Here is a 12,434-nt window from a genome sequence, read left to right on the forward strand (position 1 = left end):
GGCATTTGTCTGAGGCTTTTTCCTCCATTTTTTGATATATACACCCCTTCAAACTAAAGCAGTACTGCCTACACTCATTTGTAACCTTTTCATCATCATATATTTTTTGTGAAAGTGTGGCACATTATATCAACCTATTCCTTAAGTACATCTTAATATCTTAACAATATGTACCTCTTATTTTCACAACAATTCTTATGTAATCTGCCTTGAACTGCAAGATAAAGGCGGAATAGAAATCACTAATCTAATATAATAAAATGCTAGGCCGCGCATGCACACTCCCATCTGCGTGCGTCCGTTTTCTGTGAGATGTAGGGCACCTTAGGTAGAGGTGCGCATGCGCGCTTACGTCACCAGCCGCCGATGCCTCCTCAAGCTGGGACCCGCAGCCAGCCGCCGATCTCTGTTCCTCCAGCGGGCGAGTGGGCGGGCGGGTGGGCGGGGGGGGGTGTTTCGGAGGAGAGGGATCGCCGCCGCTCAGCGCCCCCACCAAGGAGCCCAGCAACTTTCCGCCCCGGCTCTTAAACTGTCCCGAGTCCTTTGCCGCCCCCCCTTCCCTTCCCGCGGGCCCGACTACCTACCCGGTGATTCAAGCAGCGTATGCAGCAGTCTTCACACGCTGCTTCGGGGCCTTCTACTGCCCTGATTTGCTCTGCCGCGTCTCTGATGATGTCATCAGGGACGTGCCAGAGTAAATCAGGGCAGTAGAAGGCCCCCGAAGCAGCATGTGTAGACTGCTGCACACGCTGCTTGAATCGCCATGTGTAGTCGGGAAAGGGGGGTAGAGGAAACGCTAATGCTGCTGTACAGGGAACTGGTGTGGGGGGTGGGAAATGGAGCGGGAGGGAATGCTGCTTTGGACAGACAGACAGAGGGAGGAAGGGAGACAGAAAGAAAAGAAGAAAGACACAGGGGCAGGTGCACAGGGAGGAACTGGTGTGGGGGGAGGGAAATGGAGGGGGAGGGAATGCTGCTTCGGACATACAGACAGAGGGAGGAAGGGAGATATAAAGAAAAGAAGAAAGACACAGGGGCAGGGAGATACAAAGAGAGACAAAGGGGACCAGGGACAGAGACAGACGGAAAGAAAGACAGCGGGAGTCGCGTCAGGAAGGGTGCGGGATGCGGCAGAGGGAACTTTTCCAATGGGTGAAACTGGGCGGCTGTCGGGAACCTCTGATCAGGGGCAGAGCAAGGTAAGTGTATCATAGGGATAAGAAGGAGGGGGGGAGAAAAAGGAAGGGTCACCTACTGCTGGACAAGGGGAGAAGGAAAGAGGTGCTGCTGGACGGGGGGGAGGTAAAACAAAGGGAGAAGGGCTGCTGTTGCATAAGGAGAGCAGTGAAGGGTGGTGGTGGACACAGGGGAGGTAAAAGGAAGAGAGAATGGACAGGGGGAGCAGGCAAGGGGTGGTGATGGACAGCCAAGGAAAAAGAAAGACAGAAAGAAAGAAAGCGGCTAAGGAGAGAGAGAGAAAGAAATAAAGACAGACACACACACATATATTCTAGCACCTGTTAATGTAACGAGCTATAAGACTAGTGTAATATAATGTAATAACTTCTGTTAGTGAGTAATGTGGACTCTAAATCTAGCCACTAGGTGCCAGCATGGAGCAATGACTGAGACTCCCTAACATTCCTGGTTCCTGCCAGCCGGGGAAATATAAATCTGGTCTTAGAATAAAAGATAGGTCTTCTGTATGGCACTGTACAGCACATCCCACCAGGCCAATACAAGAGGCCGCTGAAAAGTTCTCAGTCCAACCAAGAAGAGAATGATGTGGAGCCATGAGTTTTTAGCAGTGGTCAATGATGTCGAGAAAGATGGTTTCAGTACTGTGGAATTTGCTGAATCCCGGCTGGAAGGTGGATAGGGCTCTTTGTCAATGAAGGACGTAATTGATTTAACACTGTTTTTTACAGGATCTTGGAGATGAAGGGTAGGTTTGAGACAGGTCTAAAGTTACTGGGCACGTTAGGGTCCAGTGTGGGTTTTTCAAGATCGGTCTGAAGACTGATGATTTCCAGTTTGTGGATACTAAGCCTTTTGATGAGAGGAAAGATGGAGTCTACAAATGTGTCTTTCACAGCCATTAGGTAGTGTGATGGACAGGGTTTTGCTTTCAATGGAAGTAAAACCCAGATGTCTTCAATTTGTCCTCCTTTGTATGGAGCCATATGGTAACCCTAGGCCAAGCTCCACTTGGAACCTTGTAGATTTTGTAATTTGGCCTGAGTAATTGCTAGACTATACTGGTAACTTTGAGTAGGGTTACCAGATTTCCGGAACTAAAATCTGAACCCATGAATCTACCCCCAGGTCTGCCCAGCCAGTTCCACCATTCTGCCCCCAACCCCTCAACCTGTTCACTTGTCAGGAGGGCATCTGCACATGCGCGTGACATCACCATGTTGCATCTGAGCATGCACAGATGCCGTCCCAACATCGCTCCTAGCTGGAAGCTTTTCAAAACCTCTAAAAGGAGGACATGTCCAGGGATATCCGGATGTCTGGTAACCCTAACTTTGAGGAACCAGGACAGGGACATGTAAAGTGTTCTGCTGTACTGAGAGATAATAAGGTGCACAGTGATCCTTCAGGAGCAGGCCATACAAGGACTTTGTTACATTTATGAACTAGTTTTAAATTTCCCTTTCCCTCCTACCTGTTAATGGAACAGGACCCCTGACCTAACAGCTCATTTACCTGCAACTGCCAAGGGGCTCTGTCTTACCTGGGCTCGTGGTCTGCCTTCATTCATGTTACCGCAGAGGTGCATTCCAATTTTACCACTGAGGGGCCCAGTGCAGTAGATCAGTGTTTTTCAACCTTTTTTGGGCAAAGGCACACTTGTTTCATGAAAAAAATCACGAGGCACACCACCATTAGAAAATGTTAAAAAATTTAACTCTCTGCCTATATTGATTATATATAAAGTAATTCTCTTGAATAGGAATCAAATAAACACAAAGAAAGTATTTTATAATTACTTTATTATGAAATATTAAGTAAACAGAATAGTGAAAAATTATAAAATACTTTATTCAGTGCGAAACCTGAGCCTGTTTGGCTGAACACAAAGCTGATATTCTGGCTGGAATCGAAGAAAGACACACACGTAGCTCTTCGTCAACAGCTCTCAGTCTCTCTCTGTATTTGGTTTTTATAGCATACAAAAATAGACAAATATACCCTCCTCCATCCTTTTTATTAAACCACAATAGCAGTTTTTAGCGCAGGGAGCTGCGCTGAATGCCCAGCGCTGCTCTTGATGCTCATAGGCTCCGTGCGCTAAAAACCACTATTGCGGTTTAGTAAAAGGTGACCATATTGTAAAATATAGACAGCAGATATAAATTCAGAACTGTGCATAGTAAGTGAAGGGAAGTTTTCATCTCTGGGAATTTACCCAGTTAACTATTAAGTTATTTGGGCAAATTCCTTTGAAAACTGTGGTAATACTGCCTCCACTTTGCTAAATTTAAAATAAAATCATTTTTCCTACCTTGTCTGGTGATTTCTGGTTGCACTTTCTTCTTCTGACTGTGCATCCAATCTTTCTTCCCTTCTATCAGCCTGTATGCTTTCTCTCCTCCATACCTCATTCCCTCCCCCAACTTTTTCTTCCTCTCTCCCTGACCTTTCTTTCTTTTTTTCTGTTTCTCTTCTTTCCTTCTGTTTCCCTGCCTGCCCCCTTTCTTTCTTTCTTTCTCCCTGCCGTTCCCCAAGCCACTGCCACTGCCGCTGCCATCGGGGAACAGGACCCACCAATGGATAACAGGCCCCAAAGCCGACTCCGACGCATGCTCTCCCTGACGTCAATTCTGCAATCGGAGAGGAAGTTCCGCCCAGCCAGGCAGCGATTGGCTGGCCCGAACTTCCTCTCTGCCTGCAGAATTGACGTCGGGGAGAAGAAGACTTATCGGCTCGATAGATTAGATCGCCAAGACAAAGTGAGTCCTGGGTGATCGACTCACTTTGCCTTGGCGAGCTACTGGCGCCCCTGCCTCGGGCTCCCTGTCAGCTCCGGGCCCGGCGGCCCTGCGGCACACCAGGCAACATCTCGCGGCACACTAGTGTGCCGCGGAACAGCGGTTGAAAAACACTGCAGTAGATGATACATCTGCTGTACAATGATTTCTGCAAGGAATACAGAAAATAGGGTTTAAGAAAGAGCCTATTTGCAAGTTGGCAGCATATTGCTACCTTTGCTAGGAAAGATGTGGTCAGTCCCGTAGGCAATAGAATGCTGTTTGGTTTGGGTGTGGGGGAGGGAGGGGTGCTCAAGAGCTCTATTGTAGCTCCAACGGAATCCTGCAGCATGGCCCGTCACCAGCTCCCAATGCCAAAAGACTGTTGCAGTCGCGAAAAATCAAGCATTTTCCCATTTGATAAAACATCATCTAGTGTACGTATACCTGCCTGCATCCAGTGCTTCCAGAAGATCCCAGACTCACCAATTTGAATCTTGGAGTTTAACCATAAGGATTGATAAGTAGATTTCTCTACTGGAATATCTGTTAGTTTGTCCTTGATTTAGCTGGGTAACTTGATACTCAACACATGAAACACCCGTAATGGGGACATAAGTTGCCACTCTAAGTATAGCCAATCAGTAAGATGTTCCATGAGCTCAGGAATGATCCAGTACATACCCTGCCGTATGATAAAAGCTTGATGGTATCTGTGAAAATTTACCCCACCCTCCGCAATTGGTTTTTGCAAAGATACTAGAGCTATTCTAGCAAATAAAGTTAGTGATAATACTATTTAGTTTCTTTTCGAAAGACTCCTGAAAAAAGACTGGCAACATCCCCATTTGGTAGGAAACCACAGGCAAAATCATCATCTTGATAGTTTGTACTCTCCCCCACCAAAAAAGATGTAAAGGGTTTCAATGCTCACATATTTCTTTGACTTTCAGCAATAAAGATTTTTCATTTACTGTCATTGTCTTCCAGAATCTTTTGTATCATTATGCCTAAATATTTTATCCCTTCTTCCTTCCAAAGGAATGGGAATGACTCAAATAATCCTTTTGTACAATGTGGGGCTCATAATCAAAAGAGAAAAACATCCAAAACCGGCCTAAGTCGGCACTTGGACAAACATTTCTCAAAAACGTCCAAGCGCCGAAAATAAAAACGGGTTTTGGACATATTTCTAAACGACCTAGGCCTTCATAGTGCCACTCAATGTCCAAAGCTAAACGGGGCATTTTGAGAGGCGTGTCGAGGGCGGGAGTTGGGCGGGATTTGGGCTGGCTTAGACTTAGTCGTACAGCATGTATAACCGAAAGTTATACAGCCCAGGATCGACGGAACTTGGACAAAAACCCACTTAAACTCACCATATAAACACTGCAAACACATAACACAGACCCCACCACCATAAAAATTTTATTCACAACTTTAAATTTCAGCCTCCAGACCATCATCACCTGGCCGCCTGGCATAGGAAAGCCTAGTCGTCCAGCCCAGAGGCAGCTTAAGTCATTTTGGGGGTGGGTTAGGGACCCATAGAAAGGAGGACCCATGCCCATAGCCCCTGTAATCACTGCATTGATACTTAAACATGTGCACTGCCCTATACACCCCCAAAACCCTTTTTTACTGGCATATAAATGGCTCCTGCAGCCATAAGGGCTTTTGGGGTGGTAGATAAGTGGGTCTAGGGGATTCTGGAGGTGGTTTGGGGGGCTCACTCTCACCTATAAGGGAGGAGAAGCCATGGCACCCTTTTTATGAAGTTCACAGCAGTGCCTTGTAAGGTACCCCACTATTTAGGTGGCATGTCTGGGTGTGCAGTCCATCACTTTGCAGACCCCTCCCACGTCCAACAGGGCTTGTTCTAGGCATTTTGGACTTGGACGGAAAGTTGGATGAAAATGTGGTATAAAGATGGACGATTTAGCAGCTTGGACAATCAGATCGGCAGGACGTATAATTAGACGATTTTCGAAACGAACAAAAAGTTGGACATCTCTTTCGAAAATGTGTCTTAGGCTCTTTTTAACTTTGGACCACTTGCGAGATGGACATAAACGGACTTAGACGTCCCTTTTGATTATGCCCCTCTGTATATTTAGTGGTAGAACCTTGGATTTACTCCAATTTATTTTATAACCAGAAAATTTATCAAATCTTTCAATCAATTCCAGTAAATGCGGAATGGTGGATTCAGGATTTTTCAAATGAAGCAAGATATCATCTGCATACACAGAGACCTGACCTGCATAAGGAATACCCTGTATCTCCTCTGCCTGTTGAACAGCCAACGACAAGGGTTCCAGAACAATATCAAACAGCAAAGGAGATAATGGACATCCTTGTCTAACTGCCCTCTTCAGAAGGAAACGTTCTGAAAAAGTATTATTAATATATAATCTGACAGATGGGGAGCTATACAAGGTTTGAATCATTTGTATAAATCCAGATCCTATACCAAACCAATCCATTGCTTGATACATGAAAGTCCACTCCACTCGATCAAAGGCCTTCTCTGCATCCAAAGAGACGGAGAAAGCCGGAACATTCATTGTTTTTGAAAATTTAGCATATGAAATGCTAATCTAGTATTATTTGAAGAGTGCCTCTGAGCAACGAAACCCGTTTGGTGCATATCGATGTGGTCAGTCCCATAGGCAATAGAATGCTGTTTGGTTTGGGGTGGGGAGGTGCTCAGGAGCTCCATTGTAGCTCCAACGGAATCCTGCAGCATGACCCGTCACCAGCTCCCGACTCCACCCCCTACCTTCTCTTCAGGGCAACCATCGCACAGCATCACCGAGTAGGCCTGTCCCTGGAAATAGAATGAAGGGTTCCAGAGCATGCCTGCTTGTTTACGCTGAATGGCGGCTGCCCCAAAGATTTAAAGCACAACACTGGTAAATGGGCACCAACCAGCGACCACCAATTTTTGGGGAGGCCAGGGACGCCTATGGTCAGTCCCATTATACAGCTCAGATATTTTGGTGAAGTGGTAAGCAATAGTCAGAAAAATCCTATCAAATACCTTTTTGTTAACATGAGATAAATTTCAAACCCCAAACATTTCCTGGCTTGCCTCCTGAACATGAAAGCCATAAGAACAGAATGAATCAACAGGTAAATTTATTGCTTTATCAGACTACTTGGGAAAGAGAAAATGATAAGTTATAGCCAGCTGTAACAAGATGTTCAGTTTATAGATCAGCAGGTCTACAGTAATTAATGACAGATATAATGGCAGCATGAGTCATACATTTTAACATAGCACAGAAGGAAGTGAATTACTTTATAACAGATACAAGATAAGAACAGAAAGATATGTGAGTCAGAGGACCTATAAGTTGAGAAGTTCATGAATGGAGTGGTCGCAAAGTTCATGGGCAAATTGTGCCAGTTATATGAGAAGGTTGTAATGAGCACATAATAGCTGGTTAAAAGCTGATAAAGGCACAGATTGTTTTATAACAAAATACTCTCTGTCAAGTGACTCAAAAATTGAAGCAAATTTACTACACTTACTGCTATTGACAGTGCTTCTATCAAAGGGCTGTTAAAGCTGGAACTTATCCTATCATTCCAGGATCAGTCTAAAGTAACTGAAGAAGTGCAGCATTTGTGGGTGGTATTGTATTTGTTATTTCTCACTGTTGACAGCATTGAAGATATTTCTATCATAAATGCATAATTCTAGTAGCTGTATTGGTACTCATGAGAACTGTATTTCTTGGCGGCTGTAACACTTTGTATAGGTCTAATGTAAGATCAATGAAAAACATGTGATAAAACACAAACTTTTGAGACCACCTAGGTGTCCTATTCAGATGCTGCTTCTCCTGTGGGAATTCCCATTCTACAAATCTCCAAATAAAGGTGGATTCTTTTTTTTTTTTTTTTGTGCTTTGCATTTACTTCTGAAGGAGTTTCTGTGGTCACATAATCCAGTATGAATAGAAAGAAACATGGCAGCAGATAAAGACCAAATGGCTCATCCAGTCTGCCCATCCTTAGCATCCACTTTTGTGCATGAAAAAGGAGCAGGACTTGGGTGTGATTGTATGTGGTGATCTTAAGGTGGCCAAACAGGTTGAAAAGGTGACGGCGAAAACTAGAAGGATGCTTGGATGCTTAAGGAGAAGAATGACCAGTAGGAAAAAGAAGGTGTTTATGTCCCTATATAAAACTTTGGTGAGACCTCATTTAGAATATTGTGTATAATTCTGGAAACTACACTTTCAAAAAGATATAAACAGGGTGGAGTCTGTCCAGAGAAAGACTATTAAAAGGGTTGATGGTCTACGTCATAAGGTGTACAGGATAAGGCTTATGGGGACAGATTTAAAGATCTCAATATGTATTCTTTGGAGGAAAGGTGGGAGAGGGGAGATATGATAGAGACATTTAAATATCTATGTAGCATAAATACACATGAGGCAAGTCTTTTTCAATTGAAAGGAAACTCCAGAGTGAGAAGGCATATGATAAAGGTCAGAGGTGATAATCTCAGGAGTAATCTAAGAAAATACTTTTTTACAGAAAGGGTGTTAGATGCATGGAATAGTCTCCCAGAAGAGATGGTGGAGACAGAGACTGTGTCTGAATTCAAGAAAGTGTGGGACAGACACGTAGGATCTCTTAGGGAAAAGAGGAGATAGTGGATGCTGTTCCTTCAGGTTTTCGTAGTCCAAGTGCAAGACCTTGCATTTCTTAGCATTAAATCTTAGATACCAAATTTCAGACCATTTCTCAAGCTTTCTTATATTTTATGCACCATCAATGGTGTCTACTCTATTGCAGGTTTTGGTATCATCCACAAAGAGGCAAATCTTACGTGACAGCCCTTCACCATTATCGCATACAAAAATGTTTAAAAGGACAGACCCGAGAACCAAACCTCGAGGCACACTACAAGTAACTTCCCTTTCCTCTGCACGATCTCTGTTGACCACCACCATATGTCACCTTCAACTCAACCTGTTCCTGACCCAGTCCGTCACTTTGGGGTCCTTACCGAGGGTACTCAGTTTATTTATCGAACTTTCAATTTCTGTGGAAGGTATACCAACCAAGGAGGAATCTGAGGTCTGAGATTGACTTCCATGAAGGAGAAAACTGTTCGGTATGCCAAATCCAGAACGACAATATTGTCCATGGCAGGGGTAAATTATAGAATTCCCTCCCTGGAATTCTGAGGACCTGTTCTGACCGTTTACAGTTTAGAAAGATTTTGAAGACACAACTTTATGTGAAGGCTTTCCTCTGAAATTTTGCTAGTAAGCATATTTGATAAGAAATCTGAATTGTGATTGCTGTACCTTATTAAGTGGGGATGGATAATATGTAAATTTGTTGAGCTTTTGACGTAACTTAAGTGGACTAAATTACTATATGATTGTAATGTAACTGAATACATTTTGTAACTGTATTGTCCATGAACTATTGTGTATGCTTTTTAATTGTTAACTGCTTAATTATAGGCGGTCTAGAAATTTTAGAAACAAATAAATAAATAATTTATTAAATCCCTGTATGGAACACTGCCAAAGGCTTTGCTAAAATCTAAGTACGCCTCCATCCAGTGAAAAGCTGAAGGGGTCTAGCCTTTTTCATAGCTGAGACACTACCAGTCTTTGGGTAAGAGAAAACTAGCAGAGGGAACCTGGGACAAATAAGGTTTACAAGGCCTTACCTACTGAAGACGAGGAAAAAGTCTGTGGCAGGGAGGCACAGAGCTGGCAGGGTTCCAAGGCTTCTCCAGATGAATATCCAATATAAGAGAGCAGCTGTTGAGTTTTACAGAGAATTCAGGAACCTACTGGTAAGAGGCATGGCAAAACTACACATAAGGATAAGGAGATATCTTGTAATGAGATGGCAAAGTGAATGGAGATGGAGTCATGACAGAATAGAAGGTATAAGACAGAAAGAATGGGAATAAGAGAAAGATGGGCTATAATGGGGCAGGAAATGAAGATGGACAAATAAGTTGAAAAGGGGTGAGATGCAGGAAGCATGCAACAAAGAACAGATGGAAAGAATAAGAACAGAAGCGTCAGATGGACAAGAGAAAGATAAAGGGAGATTTTAAACATGAAACACAGAAATGGAGACGTATGGAAAGATTAGAAATATCTAATTCATTCATTCATTAATGACCTGGTATTTTGAAAACTATAAGAACATAAGAATAGCCTTACTGGGTCAGACCAATGGTCCATCAAGCCCAGTAGCCCGTTCTCATGGTGGCCAATCCAGGTCACTAGTACCTGACCAAAACCCAAGGAGTAGCAATATTCCATGCTACCGATCCAGCGCAAGCAGTGGCTTCCCCCATGTCTTTCTCAATAAGAGACTATGGACTATTCTTCCAGGAAATTGTCCAACCCTTTCTTAAAACCAGCTACACTATCCGCTCTTACCACAACCTCTGGCAACGCGTTCCAGAGCTGAACTATTCTGAGTGAAATTTTTTTTCCTCCTATTGGTTTTAAAAGTATTTCCCTGTAACTTCATCAAGTGTTCCCTAGTCTTTGTAATTTTTCACGGAGTGAAAAATTGATCCACTTGTACTCCACTCAGGATTTTGTAGACTTCAATCACATCTCCCCTCAGCCGTCTCTTTTCCAAGCTGAAGATCCCTAACCTTTCCTTTCCTAGCTCCTCCTGTATCCAACATGTCTAAACTTTGTCCTTGTCTAGGCTACAACTTGCCTTATTTTATTTCAATTTTTTATGTTTTATAAATTTTTAATATTGTAAACTGGCCAGATACCTGTGATGGTCGGTATACCAAATTATAAATAAACTTGAAACTTGATTTCATAGCATTCTAGGGCTCTTCAGCTTGGAGAAGAGATGGCTCAGGGGTGATATGATAGAGGACCCTGAGTTGAGTGGAAAGGGTAGATGTGAATCGCTTGTTCATTCTTTCTGAAAATACTAGGATTAAGTGGGCATGTGATGAAGCTACTAAGCAGTTGATTTAAAACAAACCATAAAAAATATTTGCTATGCTAAGTTATTATCTTATATCTTCCAGTTTCTCCTAGAAAGAGTTTTAGGTTGGTTACAGATCTTATTAGTGTTACATAGGAACTTTATATACAATATACTGTATAGTAATGATCAGGTTGTTATTATAGTAGATATTTGGGTGCATAAAGTTACAATAAAACATTATTGTATTCATAGATGGTGATTACAAGGTATTTTCAGTTTTATAGGGCAGATTTTTGGTGGAGTCTAATTTGAATTGCATCTCTCACTGAAGTTTGTGAAGAGCCATGTTTTCAGTAGCTTCCTGAAAGCAGTATAATCAGTAGTAGTTCAGATCACTATGGGAAAAAAGTTCCAGATTTTTGCTATTTGATAATTGACTCTTGCCTTTTATGTCGTTTAGTGATGTAAATAACATTTAGCAGTTCTGCCTAATAGATTGGTGAATCTGGGAAATTCATCTGGGACATCTTCACTGAGGCCCGGATTCTCTAAATGACACTGTTGGCAGCTGCCAATTGCGTGTCATTCATGCAGTGGTAAATCTATATAGAGCTAAAGGCACTAGATGGATTCTTGAAAAAATTCTAGATAAGCACAAAAAAATTAGAACCAAATATACATTGCTTATGTAAAAAATGTTGTCAAGTAAAATCACATTGATAGAAGCAAATTTTTGTAGGACTTCGCTTATTGGATAGAAAGCAGCTAGAGCGCTGCTCCACAGTGTCTTAACATTAGTCCATTTTTTTGAAAATTTTAAAGTGCAGAAACGTCCTCAAAATTTATAATAATCCTAGTAATCTTCAGAGTATTAAATTATCTTCTTATTCAAAATATTCAAATAAATAGCATTGATAATATAAGTTAGTAAGGGAAAAGCTTTGTAATCGCATCAGGGAGGGAATAGAAAAGCCGACTGTGGAACAGCGCTTTAGCTACTTTCTATCCAATAAGTGTTATTCCTGAAGTCCCACAAAAATGTGCTTCTATCAATGTGATTTTACTTGACAACATTTTATACATAAGCAATTTATATTTAATTCATGTAATGGTGCCATTTAGAGAATCACACCTATGGCAAAGATAGGTGCTGAAAATGTAGGCCAGGCTTTTCAAGGCCTACATTCCCAGCTCCTACCTTTGATGTGAATTGTGCCTATGTAGGTACTTTACGGAGCCTAACACCACTTCTGGCATTAGCCAGGCCTACAGTGGTGTTAGGCGCCATAAAATGCCTCCAGAGGCACAATTGCGGCACTATTTTTTTGGTGCCTGTAGGTTCCTTGAATTTTCTTTTAAGTCCTCTTAAAATTTTGGTAGATGCATGGAACAGTCTCCCAGAAGAGGTGATGGAGACAGAGACTGTGCCTGAATTCAAAAGGGCTTGGGATAGGCATGTGGGATCTCTTGGAGAGAGAAAGAGATAATGGTTATTGCGGATGG

The sequence above is a fragment of the Geotrypetes seraphini genome, chromosome 2 (genome assembly GCF_902459505.1).
Source record: "Geotrypetes seraphini chromosome 2, aGeoSer1.1, whole genome shotgun sequence".
Classification (NCBI taxonomy): Eukaryota; Metazoa; Chordata; class Amphibia; order Gymnophiona; family Dermophiidae; genus Geotrypetes; species Geotrypetes seraphini.